Source organism: Dama dama, unplaced genomic scaffold, assembly GCF_033118175.1.
Source record: "Dama dama isolate Ldn47 unplaced genomic scaffold, ASM3311817v1 ptg000085l, whole genome shotgun sequence".
Lineage (NCBI taxonomy): Eukaryota > Metazoa > Chordata > Mammalia > Artiodactyla > Cervidae > Dama > Dama dama.
In genome coordinates this window covers 2,314,143-2,327,640 of record NW_026870902.1, presented here as the reverse complement: position 1 = coordinate 2,327,640, position 13,498 = coordinate 2,314,143, and positions in this window count along the sequence as shown.

Below are 13,498 nucleotides of genomic sequence, written 5' to 3'. Positions count from 1 at the left end.
CACCTCGGGATTCTCCTCGAGTCTTGGCATGGCAATTGGGACGCGTCTCCACGTAAGGCGGGACACCCAGTGTCCCTTTCCACGTGCCACAGGGATCCTGGGACTCCTATCCATTTTCAAGATGAGTCAGGCATCGTCTCCTTTGGAAGCATTGATCTCTGCAGACCTCTCGAGTTTTCAAAGAATGTGAGGCCTCCGGTCGCGATGAGCCGGAGGACTAGGACTTCTCTGTGGTCTCCACAGGGGATTCAGACATCCCTTCGTCTTGGGAGATGCAAGACGAGCCTGCATTCAATTCACTGCAGGGATATCCGGCCTTACTTCGAGTCAGAGCATCTCGGTGTCCATTCCACTTGAGGCCACAAACTCAGGGTCCCTCTCACATACCTGTAGCTGAGAGAAGCCTCCTCTTGAGGTGCTTGTGGAAATTTGGTATTCCTCTTGAGTCGAAGTCAGGGACTAAGCTCTCATCTCGAGTTGATTTGGGGTCCACGGAGCCCTTTCGTGTTGCTCCAGTGACCTCAGGATCCCTCTAGACTTGAGACAGTGATCTTGGGTTTTCTCTGGAGCGCCGTCAAGGAAATCAAGGCTCCTTTCACGTTTGATGTGGAACACGGAATTGCTCTGCACGCAGTGCAGGGGAATCGGGCCTCATCTAGCCGCGAGGGGTAGGTCTCATGGAATTTCTCGAGTTGCGGCCAGAACCTGGGGTATATTCTCGAGTTACGATGGGGAGGGCCCTTCCAGACACGTGTTTGTTCAGCGAAGTCAGGACTCCTGCCTAGGTGCGAGGGACACCTCGGGATTCTCCTCGAGTCTCGGCATGGCAATTGGGACGCGTCTCCACCTGAGGCGAGAGACCCAGGGTCCCTTTCCACGTGCCACAGCGATCCTGGGACTCCTATCCATTTTGAAGAGGATTCAGGCATCGTCTCCTTTGGAAGCATTGATCTCCGTGGACCTCTCGAGTTTTCAAAGGATGTGAGGCCTCCGGTCGCGATGAGGAGGAGAACTAAGTCTTTGTCTGTGGTCTCCACAGGGGATTCAGACATCCCTTCGTCTTGGGAGATGCAAGACGAGCCTGCATTCAATTCTCTGCATGGATATCTGCCCTTACTTCGAGTCAGAGCATCTCGGTGTCCATTCCACTTGAGGCCACAAACTCAAGGTCCCTCTCACATACCTGTAACTGAGAGAGGCCTCCTCTTGAGGTGCTTGTGGAAAGTTGGTATTCCTCTTGAGTCGAAGCCAGGGACGAAGCTCTCCTCTCGAGTTGATTTGTGGTCCACGGAGCTCTTTCTTGTTGCTACAGTGACCTCAGGATCCCTCTAGACTTGAGACAGTGATCTTGGCTTTTCTTTGGAGTGCCATCAATGAAATCAAGAATCTATTCACGTTTGATGTGGAACACGGAATTGGTCTGCACGCAGTGCAGGGGAATCGGGCCACATCTCAAGGCGAGGGGGAAGTCTCATGATGTTTCTCGAGTTGCGGCCGGAACCTGGGGTATATTCTCGAGTTACGACGGGGAGGGCCTTTCCAGACACGTGTTTGTTCTGCGATGTCAGGATTACTGCCTAGGTGCGAGGGACACCTCGGCATTCTCCTCGAGTCTTGGCATGGCAATTAGGACAAGTCTCCACGTGAGGCGGGAGATCCAGGGTCCCGTTCCACGTGCCACAGGGATTCTTGGACTCCTATCCATTTTCAAGAGGAGTCAGGCATCGTCTCCTTTCGAAGCATTGATCTCCGCATTCCTCTCGAGTTTTCAAAAGATGTGAGGCCTCCGGCCGCAATGAGGCGGAGAACTAGGTCTTTCTCTGTGGTCTCCACAGGGGATTCAGTCATCCCTTCGTCTTGGGAGATGCAAGACGAGCCTGCATTCAATTCACTGCAGGGATATCCGGCCTTACTTCTAGTCAGAGCATCTCGGTGTCCATTCCACTTGAGGCCACAAACTCATGGTCCCTCTCACATACCTGTAGCTGAGAGCAGCCTCCTCTTGAGGTGCTTGTGGAAAGTTGGTATTCCTCTTGAGTCGAAGCCAGGGACGAAGCTCTCATCTCGAGTTGATTTGGGGTTCACGGAGCCCTTTCGGGTTCCTACAGTGACCTCAGTATCCCTCTAGACTTGAGACAGTGATCTTGAGGTTTCTCTGGAGTGCCATCAAGGAAATCAAGGCTCCTTTCACGTTTGATGTGGAACACGGAATTTTTCTGCACGCAGTGCAGGGGAATCGGGCCTCATCTTGTGGCGAGGGGGAAGGCTCATGGTTTTTCTCGAGTTGCGGCCGGAACCTGGGGTATATTCTCGAGTTACGACGGGGAGGTCCGTTCCAGACACGTGTTTGTTCAGCGACGTCAGGACTCCTGCGTCGGTGCGAGGGACACCTCGGGATTCTCCTCGAGTCTTGGCATGGCAATTGGGACGCGTCTCCACGTGAGGCGGGAGATCCAGGGTCCCTTTCCATGTGCCACAGGGATCCTGGGACTCCTATCCATTTTCAAGAGGAGTCAGGCATCGTCTCCTTTGGAAGCATTGATCTCCGCGGACCTCTCGAGTTCTCAAATGATGTGAGGACTCACGTCGCAATGAGGCGGAGAACAATGTCTTTCTCTATGGTCTCCACAGGGGATTCATACATCCCTTCTTCTTAGGAGATGCAAGACGAGCCTGCATTCAATTCACTGCAGGGATATCCGGCCTTTATTCGAATCAGTGCATCTCGGTGTCCATTACATTTGAGGCCACACACTCAGGGTCCCTCTCACATAAATGTAGCTGAGAGAAACCTCATCTTGAGGTGCTTGTGGAAAGTTGGTATTCCTCTTGAGTCGAAGCCAGGGAGTAAGCTCTCATCTCGAGTTGATTTGGGGTCCACGGAGCTCTTTCGTGTTGCTACAGTGACCTCAGGATCCCTCTAGACTTGAGACAGTGATCTTGGCTTTTCTCTGGAGTGCCATCAAGGAAATCAAGGCTCCTTTCACGTTTGATGTGGAACACGGAATTGCTCTGCACGCAGTGCAGGGGAATCGGGCCTCATCTCGCGGCGAGGGGGAATTCTCATGGTTTTTGTCGAGTTGCGGCCGGAACCTGGGGTATGTTCTCGAGTTACGACGGGGAGGGCCCTTCCAGACACCTGTTTGTTCAGCGACGTCAGGACTCCTGCCTAGGTGCGAGGCACAACTCGGGATTCTCCTCGAGTCTTGGCATGGCAATTGGGACGCGTCTCCACGTGAGGCAGGAGACCCAGGGTCCCTTTCCACGTGCCACAGGGATCCTGGGACCCCTATCCATTTTCAAGAGGAGTCAGGCATCGTCTCCTTTGGAAGCATTGATCTCCGCACACCTCTCGAGGTTTCAAAGGATGTGAGGCCACAATTCGGGATGAGGCGGAGAACTAGGTCTTTCTCTGCGGTCTCCACAGTGGATTCAGACATCCCTTCCTCTTGGGAGATGCAAAACGAGCCTGCATTCAATTCACTGCAGGGATATCCGGCCTTACTTCGAGTCAGAGCATCACGCTATCCATTCGACTGGAGGCCACCAGCTCAGGGTCCCTCTCACATACCTGAAGGTGACAGAAGCCTCCTCTTGAGGTGCTTGTGGATAGTTGGTATTCCTCTTGAGTCGAAGGCAGGGACGAAGCTCTCATCTCGAGTTGTTTGCGGCCTACGAAGCCCTTTCGTGTTGCTACAGTGACCTCAGGATCCCTCTAGAATTGAGACAGTGATCTTGGGTTTTCTCTGGAGTGCCATCAAGGTAATCAAGGCTCCTTTCACGTTTGATGTGGAACACGGAATTCTTTGCTCGCAGTGCAGGGGAATCGGGCCTCATCTTGCCGCGAGGGGGAAGTCTCATGGTTTTTCTCGAGTTGCGGCCGGAACCTGGGGTATATTCTGGAGTTACGACGGGGCGGGCCCTTCCAGACACGTGTTTGTTCAGCGACGTCAGGACTCCTGCCTAGGTGCGAGGGACAACTCGGGATTCTCCTCGAGTCTTGGAATGGCAATTGGGACGCGTCTCCACGTGAGGCGGGAGACCCAGGGTCCCTTTCCACGTGCTACAGGGATCCTGGGACTCCTATCCATTTTCAAGAGGAGTCAGGCATCGTCTCCTTTGGAAGCCTTGATCTCCGTGGACCTCTCGAGTTTTCAAAGGATTAGAGGCCTCCGGTCGCGATGAGGCGGAGAACTAGGTTTTCTCTGTGGTCTCCACAGTGGATTCAGACATCCCTTCGTCTTGGGAGATGCAAGACGAGCCTGCATTCAATTCACAGCAGGGATATCCGGCCTTACTTCGAGTCAGAGCATCACAGTGTCCATTGCACTTGAGGCCACAAACTCAGGGTTTCTCTCACATACCTGTATCTCAGAGAAGCCTCCTCTTGAGGTGCTTGTGGAAAGTTGGTATTCCTCTAGAGTAGAAGCCACGGACGAAGCTCTCATCTCGAGGTGATTTGGGGTCCACGGAGCCCTTTCGTGTTGCTACAGTGACCTCAGGATCCCTCTCGACTTGAGACAGTGATCTTGGGTTTACTCTGGGGTGCCATCAAGGAAATCAAGTCTCCTTTAACGTCTGATGTGGAACACGGAATTGCTCTGCACGCAGTGCAGGGGAATCGGGCCTCATCTTGCCGCGAGGGGGAAGTCTCATGGTTTTTCTCGAGTTGCGGCCGGAACCTGGGGTATATTCTGGAGTTACGACGGGGAGGGCCCTTCCAGACACGTGTTTGTTCAGCGACGTCAGGACTCCTGCCTAGGTGCGAGGGCCACCTCGCGATTCTCCTCGAGTCTTGGCATGGCAATTGGGACGCGTCTCCACGTGAGGCGGGAGACCCAGGGTCCCTTCCCACGTCCACAGGGATCCTGGGACTCCTATCCATTTTCAAGAGGAGTCAGGCATCGTCTCCTTTGGAAACATTGATCTCCGCCGACCTCTCGAGTTTTCAAAGGATGTGAGGCCTCCGGTCGCGATGAGGCGGAGAACTAGGTCTTTCTCTGTGGTCTCCACAGGGCATTCAGACATCCCTTCGCCTTGGGAGATGCAAGACGAGCCGGCATTCAATTCACTGCAGGGATATCCGGCCTTACTTCGAGTCAGAGCATCTCGGTGTCCATTCCACTTGAGGCCACACACTCAGGGTCCCTCTCACATACCTGTAGCTGAGAGAAACCTCCTCTTGAGGTGCTTGTGGAAAGTTGGTATTCCTCTTTAGTCGAAGCCAGGGAATAAGCTCTCATCTCGAGTTGATTTGTGGTCCACGGAGCCCTTTTGTGTTGCTCCAGTGACCTCAGGATCCCTCTAGACTTCAGACAGTGATCTTGGGTTTTCTCTGGAGTGCCATCAAGGAAATCAAGGCTCCTTTCACGTTTGATGTGGAACACGGAATTGCTCTGCACACAGTGCAGGGGAATCGGGCCTCATCTCGCGGCTAGGGGGAAGTCTCATGGTTTTTCTCGAGTTGCGGCCGGAACCTGGGGTACATTCTCGAGTAACGACGGGGAGGGCCCTTCCAGACACGTGTTTGCTCAGCGACGTTAGGACTCCTGCCTAGGTGAGAGGGACACCTCGGGATTCTCCTCGAGTCTTGGCATGGCAATTGGGACGCGTCTCCACGTGAGGCGTGAGACCCAGGGTCCCTTTCCACGTGCCACAGGGATCCTGGGACTCCCATCCATTTTCAAGAGGAGTCAGGCATCGTCTCCTTTGAAAGCATTGATCTCCGCGGACCTCTCGAGTTTTCAAAGGATGTGAGGCCTCCGGTCGCGATGAGGCAGAGAATTAGGTCTTTCTCTGTGGTCTCCACAGGGGAATCAGACATCCCTTCGTCTTGGGAGATGCAAGACGAGCCTGCATTCAATTCACTGCAGGGATATCCGGCCTTACTTCGAGTCAGAGCATCTCGGTGTCCATTCCACTTGAGGCCACAAACTCAGGGTCCCTCTCACATACCTGTAGCTGAGAGAAGCCTCCTCTTGAGGTGCTTGTGGAAAGTTGGTATTCCTCTTGAGTCGAAGCCAGGGACTAAGCTCTCATCTCGATTTGATTTGGGGTCCACGGAGCCCTTTCGTGTTGCTCCAGTGACCTCAGGATCCCTCTAGACTTGAGACAGTGATCTTGGGTTTTGTCTGGAGTGCCATCAAGGAAATCAAGGCTCCTTTCACGTTTGATGTGGAACACGGAATTGCTCTGCACGCAGTGCAGGGGAATCGGGCCTCATCTCGCGGCGAGGGGGAAGTCTCATGGTTTTTCTCGAGTTGCGGCTGGAACCTGGGGTATATTCTCGAGTTACGACGGGGAGGGCCCTTCCAGACACGTGTTTGTTCAGCGACTTCAGGAGTCCTGCCTAGGTGCGAGGGACACCTCGGGATTCTCCTCGAGTCTTGGCATGGCAATTGGGACGCGTCTCCACGTGAGGCGTGAGACGCAGGGTCCCTTTCCACGTGCCACAGGGATCCTGGGACTCCCATCCATTTTCAAGAGGAGTCAGGCATCGTCTCCTTTGGAAGCATTGATCTCCGCATACCTTTCGAATTTTCAAAGGATGTGAGGCCTCCGGTCGCGATGAGGCGGAGGACCAGGTCTTTCTCTGTGGTCTCCACAGCGGATTCAGACATCCCTTCGTCTTGGGAGATGCAAGACGAGCCTGAATTCAATTCACTGCAGGGATATCCGGTCTTACTTCGAGTCAGAGCATCTCGGTGTCCATTCCACTTGAGGCCACAAACTCAGGGTCCCTCTCACATACCTGTAGCTGACAGAAGCCTCCTCTTGAGGTGCTTGTGGAAAGTTGGTATTCCTCTTGACTCGAAGCCATGGACTAAGCTCTCATCTCGAGTTGATTTGGGGTCCACGGAGCCCTTTCTTGTTGCTACAGTGACCTCAGGATCCCTCTAGACTTGAGACAGTTATCTTGGGTTTTCTCTGGAGTGCCATGAAGGAAATCAAGTCTCCTTTCACGTTTGATGTGGAACACGGAATTGCTCTGCACGCAGTGCAGGGGAATCGGGCCTCATCTCGCGGCGAGATGGAAATCTCATGGTTTTTCTCGAGTTGCGGCCGGAACCTGGGGTATATTCTCGAGTTACGACGGGGAGGGCCCTTCCAGACACGTGTTTGTTCAGCGACGTCAGGAGTCCTGCCTAGGTGCGAGGGACACCTCGGGATTCTCCTCGAGTCTTGGCATGGCAATTGGGACGCGTCTCCACGTGAGGCGGGAGACCCAGGGTCCCTTTCCACGTGCCACAGGGATCCTGGGACTCCTATCCATTTTCAAGAGGAGTCAGGCATCGTCTCCTTTGGAAGCCTAGATCTCAGCGGACCTCTCGAGTTTTCAAAGGATGTGAGGCCTCCGGTCGCGATGAGGCGGAGGAATGGGTCTTTCTCTGTGGTCTCCACAGGGGATTCAGACATCCCTTCGTCTTGGGAGATGCAAGACGAGCCTGCATTCAATTCACTGCAGGGATATCCGGCCTTACTTCGAGTCAGAGCATCTCGGTGTCCATTTCACTTGCAGCCACAAGCTCAGGGTGCCTCTCACATAGCTGTAGCTGAGAGAAGCCTCCTCTTGAGGTGCTTTTGGAGAGTTGGTATTCCTCTTGAGTCGAAGCCAGGGACTAACCTCACATCTCGAGTTGATTTGGGTCTGCAGAACCCTTTCGTGTTGCTACAGTGACCTCAGGATCCCTCTAGACTTGAGTCTGTGATCTTGGGTTTTCTCTGGAGTTCCATCAAGGAAATCAAGGCTCTTTTCACGTTTGATCTGGGATACGGAATTGCTCTGCATGCAGTGTAGCGGAATCGGGACTCATCTCCTGGCGAGGGGGAAGTCGCATGGTTTTTCTCGAGTTGCGGCCGGAACCTGCGGTATATTCTCGAGTTACGACGGGGAGGGCCCTTCCAGACACGTGTTTGTTCAGCGACGTCAGGACTCCTGTCTAGGTGCGAGGGAAACCTCGGGATTCTCCTCGAGTCTTGGCATGGCAATTGGGACGCGTCTCCACGTGAGGCGAGAGAAACAGGGTACCTTTCCACGTGCCACAGGGATCCTGGGACTCCTATCTATTTTCAAGAGGCGCCAGGCATTGTCTCCTTTGGAAGCATTGATCTGCGCGGACCTCTCGAGTTTTCAAAGGATGTCAGGCCTCCGGTCGCGTTGAGGCGGAGGACTAGGTCTTTCTCTGTGGTCTCCACAGGGGATTCAGACAACCCTTCGTCTTGGGAGATGGAAGACGAGCCTGCATTCAATTCACTGCAGGGATATCCGGCCTTACTTTGAGACAGAGCATCTCGGTGTCCATTCCACTTGAGGCCACAAACTCAGGGACCCTCTAACGTACCTGTAGCTGAGAGAAGCCTCCTCTTGAGGTGCTTGTGGAAAGTTGGTATTCCTCTTGAGTCGAAGCCAGGGACTAAGCTCTCATCTCGAGTTGATTTGGGGTCCACGGAGCCCTTTCGTGTTGCTCCAGTGACCTCAGGATCCCTCTAGACTAGAGCCAGTGATCTTGGGTTTCCTCTGGAGTGCCATCAAGGAAATCAAGGCTCCTTTCAGGTTTGATGTGGAACACGGAATTGCTCTGCACGCATTGCAGGGGAATCGGGCCTCATGTTGCGCCGAGGGGGAAGTCTCATGATTTTTCTCTAGTTGCGGCCGGAACCTGGGGTATATTCTCGAATTACGATGGGGAGGGCCCTTCCAGACACGTGATAGGTGCGAGGGACACCTCGGGATACTCCTCGAGTCTTGGCAAGGCAATTGGGACGTGTCTCCACGTGAGGCGGGAGACCCAGAGTCCCCGTCCATGTGGACAGGGATCCTAGGACTCCTAACCTTTTTCAAGAGGAATCAGGCATCGTCTCCTTTGGAAGCATTGATCTCCGCGGACCTCTCGAGTTTTCAAAGGATGTGAGGCCTCCGGTCACGATGAGGCGGAGAACTAGGTCTTTCTCTGTTGTCTCCACAGGGGATTCAGACATCCCTTCATCTTGGGAGATGCAAGACGAGCCTGCATTCAATTCACGGCAGGGATATCCGGCCTTACTTCGAGTCACAGCATCTCGGTGTCCATTCAACTTGAGGCCACAAACTCAGGGTCCCTCTCACATACCTGTAGCTGACAGAAGCCTCCTCTTGAGGTGCTTTTGGAGAGTTGGTATTCCTCTTGAGTCGAAGCCAGGGACTAAGCTCTCATCTCGAGTTGATTTGGGGTCCACGGAGCCCTTTCGTGTTGCTCCAGTGACCTCAGGATCCCTCTAGACTTGAGACAGTGATCTTGGGTTTTCCCTGGAGTGCCATCAAGGAAATCAAGGCTCCTTTCACGTTTGATGTGGAACACGGAATTGCTCTGCATGCAGCGCAGGGAAATCGGGCCTCATCTCGCGGCGAGGGGGAAGTCGCATGGTTTTTCTCGAGTTGCGGCCGGAACCTGCGGTATATTCTCGAGTTACGACGGGGAGGGCCCTTCCAGACACGTGTTTGTTCAGCGACGTCAGGACTCCTGCCTAGGTGCGAGGGACACCTCGGGATTCTCCTCGAGTCTTGACATGGCAATTGGGCCGCGTCTCCACGTGAGGCGGGAGACCCAGGGTCCCTTATAACGTGCCACAGGGATCCTGGGACTCCTATCCATTTTCAAGAGGAGTCAAGCATCGTCTCCTTTGGAAGCATTGATCTCCGCGGACCTCTCGAGTTTTCAAAGGATGTGAGGCCTCCGGTCGCGATGAGGCGGAGGAATGGGTCTTTCTCTGTGGTCTCCACAGGGGATTCAGACATCCCTTCGTCTTGGGAGATGCAAGACGAGCCTGCATTCAATTCACTGCAGGGATATCCGGCCTTACTTCGAGTCAGAGCATCTCGGTGTCCATTTCACTTGCAGCCACAAGCTCAGGGTGCCTCTCACATAGCTGTAGCTGAGAGAAGCCTCCTCTTGAGGTGCTTTTGGAGAGTTGGTATTCCTCTTGAGTCGAAGCCAGGGACTAACCTCACATCTCGAGTTGATTTGGGTCTGCAGAACCCTTTCGTGTTGCTACAGTGACCTCAGGATCCCTCTAGACTTGAGTCTGTGATCTTGGGTTTTCTCTGGAGTTCCATCAAGGAAATCAAGGCTCTTTTCACGTTTGATCTGGGATACGGAATTGCTCTGCATGCAGTGTAGCGGAATCGGGACTCATCTCCTGGCGAGGGGGAAGTCGCATGGTTTTTCTCGAGTTGCGGCCGGAACCTGCGGTATATTCTCGAGTTACGACGGGGAGGGCCCTTCCAGACACGTGTTTGTTCAGCGACGTCAGGACTCCTGTCTAGGTGCGAGGGAAACCTCGGGATTCTCCTCGAGTCTTGGCATGGCAATTGGGACGCGTCTCCACGTGAGGCGAGAGAAACAGGGTACCTTTCCACGTGCCACAGGGATCCTGGGACTCCTATCTATTTTCAAGAGGCGCCAGGCATTGTCTCCTTTGGAAGCATTGATCTGCGCGGACCTCTCGAGTTTTCAAAGGATGTCAGGCCTCCGGTCGCGTTGAGGCGGAGGACTAGGTCTTTCTCTGTGGTCTCCACAGGGGATTCAGACAACCCTTCGTCTTGGGAGATGGAAGACGAGCCTGCATTCAATTCACTGCAGGGATATCCGGCCTTACTTTGAGACAGAGCATCTCGGTGTCCATTCCACTTGAGGCCACAAACTCAGGGACCCTCTAACGTACCTGTAGCTGAGAGAAGCCTCCTCTTGAGGTGCTTGTGGAAAGTTGGTATTCCTCTTGAGTCGAAGCCAGGGACTAAGCTCTCATCTCGAGTTGATTTGGGGTCCACGGAGCCCTTTCGTGTTGCTCCAGTGACCTCAGGATCCCTCTAGACTAGAGCCAGTGATCTTGGGTTTCCTCTGGAGTGCCATCAAGGAAATCAAGGCTCCTTTCAGGTTTGATGTGGAACACGGAATTGCTCTGCACGCATTGCAGGGGAATCGGGCCTCATGTTGCGCCGAGGGGGAAGTCTCATGATTTTTCTCTAGTTGCGGCCGGAACCTGGGGTATATTCTCGAATTTCGATGGGGAGGGCCCTTCCAGACACGTGATAGGTGCGAGGGACACCTCGGGATACTCCTCGAGTCTTGGCATGGCAATTGGGACGTGTCTCCACGTGAGGCGGGAGACCCAGAGTCCCCGTCCATGTGGACAGTGATCCTAGGACTCCTAACCTTTTTCAAGAGGAATCAGGCATCGTCTCCTTTGGAAGCATTGATCTCCGCGGACCTCTCGAGTTTTCAAAGGATGTGAGGCCTCCGGTCACGATGAGGCGGAGAACTAGGTCTTTCTCTGTTGTCTCCACAGGGGATTCAGACATCCCTTCATCTTGGGAGATGCAAGACGAGCTTGCATTCAATTCACTGCAGGGATATCCGGCCTTACTTCGAGTCAGAGCATCTCGGTGTCCATTCCACTTGAGGCCACAAACTCAGGGTACCTCTCACATAAGTGTAGCTGAGAGAAGCCTCCTCTTGAGGTGCATGTGGAAAGTTGGTATTCCTCTTGAGTCGAAGCCAGGGACTAAGCTCTCATCTCGAGTTGATTTGGGGTCCACGGAGCCTTTTCGTGTTGCTCCAGTGACCTCAGGATCCCTCTAGACTTGAGACAGTGATCTTGGGTTTTCTCTGGAGTGCCATCAAGGAAATCAAGGCTCCTTTCACGTTTGATGTGGAACACGGAATTGCTCTGCACGCAGTGCAGGGGAATTGGGACTCATCTCGCGGCGATGGGGAAGTTTCATGGTTTTTCTCGAGATGTGGCCGGAACCTGGGGTATATTCTCGAGTTACGACGGGGGTTTCCCTTCCAGACACGTGTTGGTTCAGCGACGTCAGACCAATGTCTAGGTGCGAGGGACACCTCGGTATTCTCCCCGCGGCTTGGCATGGCAATTGGGACGCGTCTCCAGGTGAGGCGGGAGACCCAATGTCCCTTTCCACGTGCCACAGGGTCCTGGGAATCCTATCCATTTTCAAGAGGAGTCAGGCATCGTTTCCTTTGGAAGCATTGATCTCCTCGGACCTTTCGAGTTTTCAAAGGATGTGAGGCCTCCAGTTGCGATGTGGCGAGAACTAGGTCTTTCTCTGTTGTCTCCACAGTTGATTCAGACATCCCTTCGTCTTGGGAGATGCAAGACAAGCCTGCATCCAATTCACTGCAGGGATATCTGTCCTTACTTCGAGTCAGAGCATCTCGGTGTCCATTCCACTTGAGGCCAGAAACACATGGTGACTCTCACATACCTGTGGCTGAGAGAAGCCAACTCTTCATGGGCTTGTGGATAGTTGGTATTCCTCTTGAGTCGAAGCCAGGGACTAAGCTCTCATCTCGAGTTGATTTGGGGTCCACGGAGGCTTTTCGTGTTGCTAGAGTGACCTCAGGATCCCTCTAGAATTGAGACAGTGATCTTGGGTCTTCTCTGGAGTGCCATCAAGGAAATCAAGGCTCCTTTCACGTTTGATGTGGATCACGGAATTGCTCTGCACGCAGTGCAGGGGAATCGGGCCTCATCTCGCGGCGAGGGGGAAGTCTCATGGTTTTTCTCGAGTTGCGGCCGGAACCAGGGGTATATTCTCGAGTTACGACGGGGAGGGCCCTTCCAGACACGTGTTTGTTCAGCGACGTCAGGACTCCTGCCTAGCTGCGAGGGACACCTCGGGATTCTCCTCGAGTATTGGCATGGCAATTGCGACGCGTCTCCACGTGAAGCGGGAGACCCAGGGTCCCTTTCCACGTGCCACAGGGATCCTGGGACTTCTATCCATTTTCAAAAGGAGTCAGGCATCGTCTCCTTTGGAAGCATTGATCTCCGCAGACCTCTCGAGTTTTCAAAGGATGTGAGGCCTCCGGTCACGATGAGGCGGAGACTAGGTCTTTCTCTGTGGTCTCCACAGGGGATTCAGACATCCCTTCGTCTTGGGAGATGCAAGACGAGCCTGCATTCATTTCACTGCAGGGATATCCGGCCTTACTTCGAGTCAGAACATCTTGGTTTCCATTACACTTGAGGCCACAAATTCAGGGTCCCTCTCACATACCTGTAGCTGAGAGAAGCCTCCTCTTAAGGTGCTTGTGGAAAGTTGGTATTCCTCTTGAGTCGAAGCCAGGGACTAAGCTCTCATCTCGAGTTGATTTGGGGTCCACGGAACCCTTTCGTGTTGCTATAGTGACCTCAGGATACCTCTAGACTTGAGAGAGTGATCTTGGGTTTTCTCTGGAGTGCCATCAAGGAAATCTAGGCTCCTTTCACGTTTGATGTGGAACTCGGAATTGCTCTGCACGCAGTGCAGGGGAATCGGGCCTCATCTCGCGGCGAGGGGGAAGTCTCATGGTTTTTCTCGAGTTGCAGCCGGAACCTGGGGTATATTCTCGAGTTACGACGGGGAGGGCCCTTCCAGACACGTGTTTGTTCAGCGACGTCAGGACTCGTGCCTAGGTGCGAGGGACACCTCGGGATTCTCCTCGAGTCTTGGCATGGC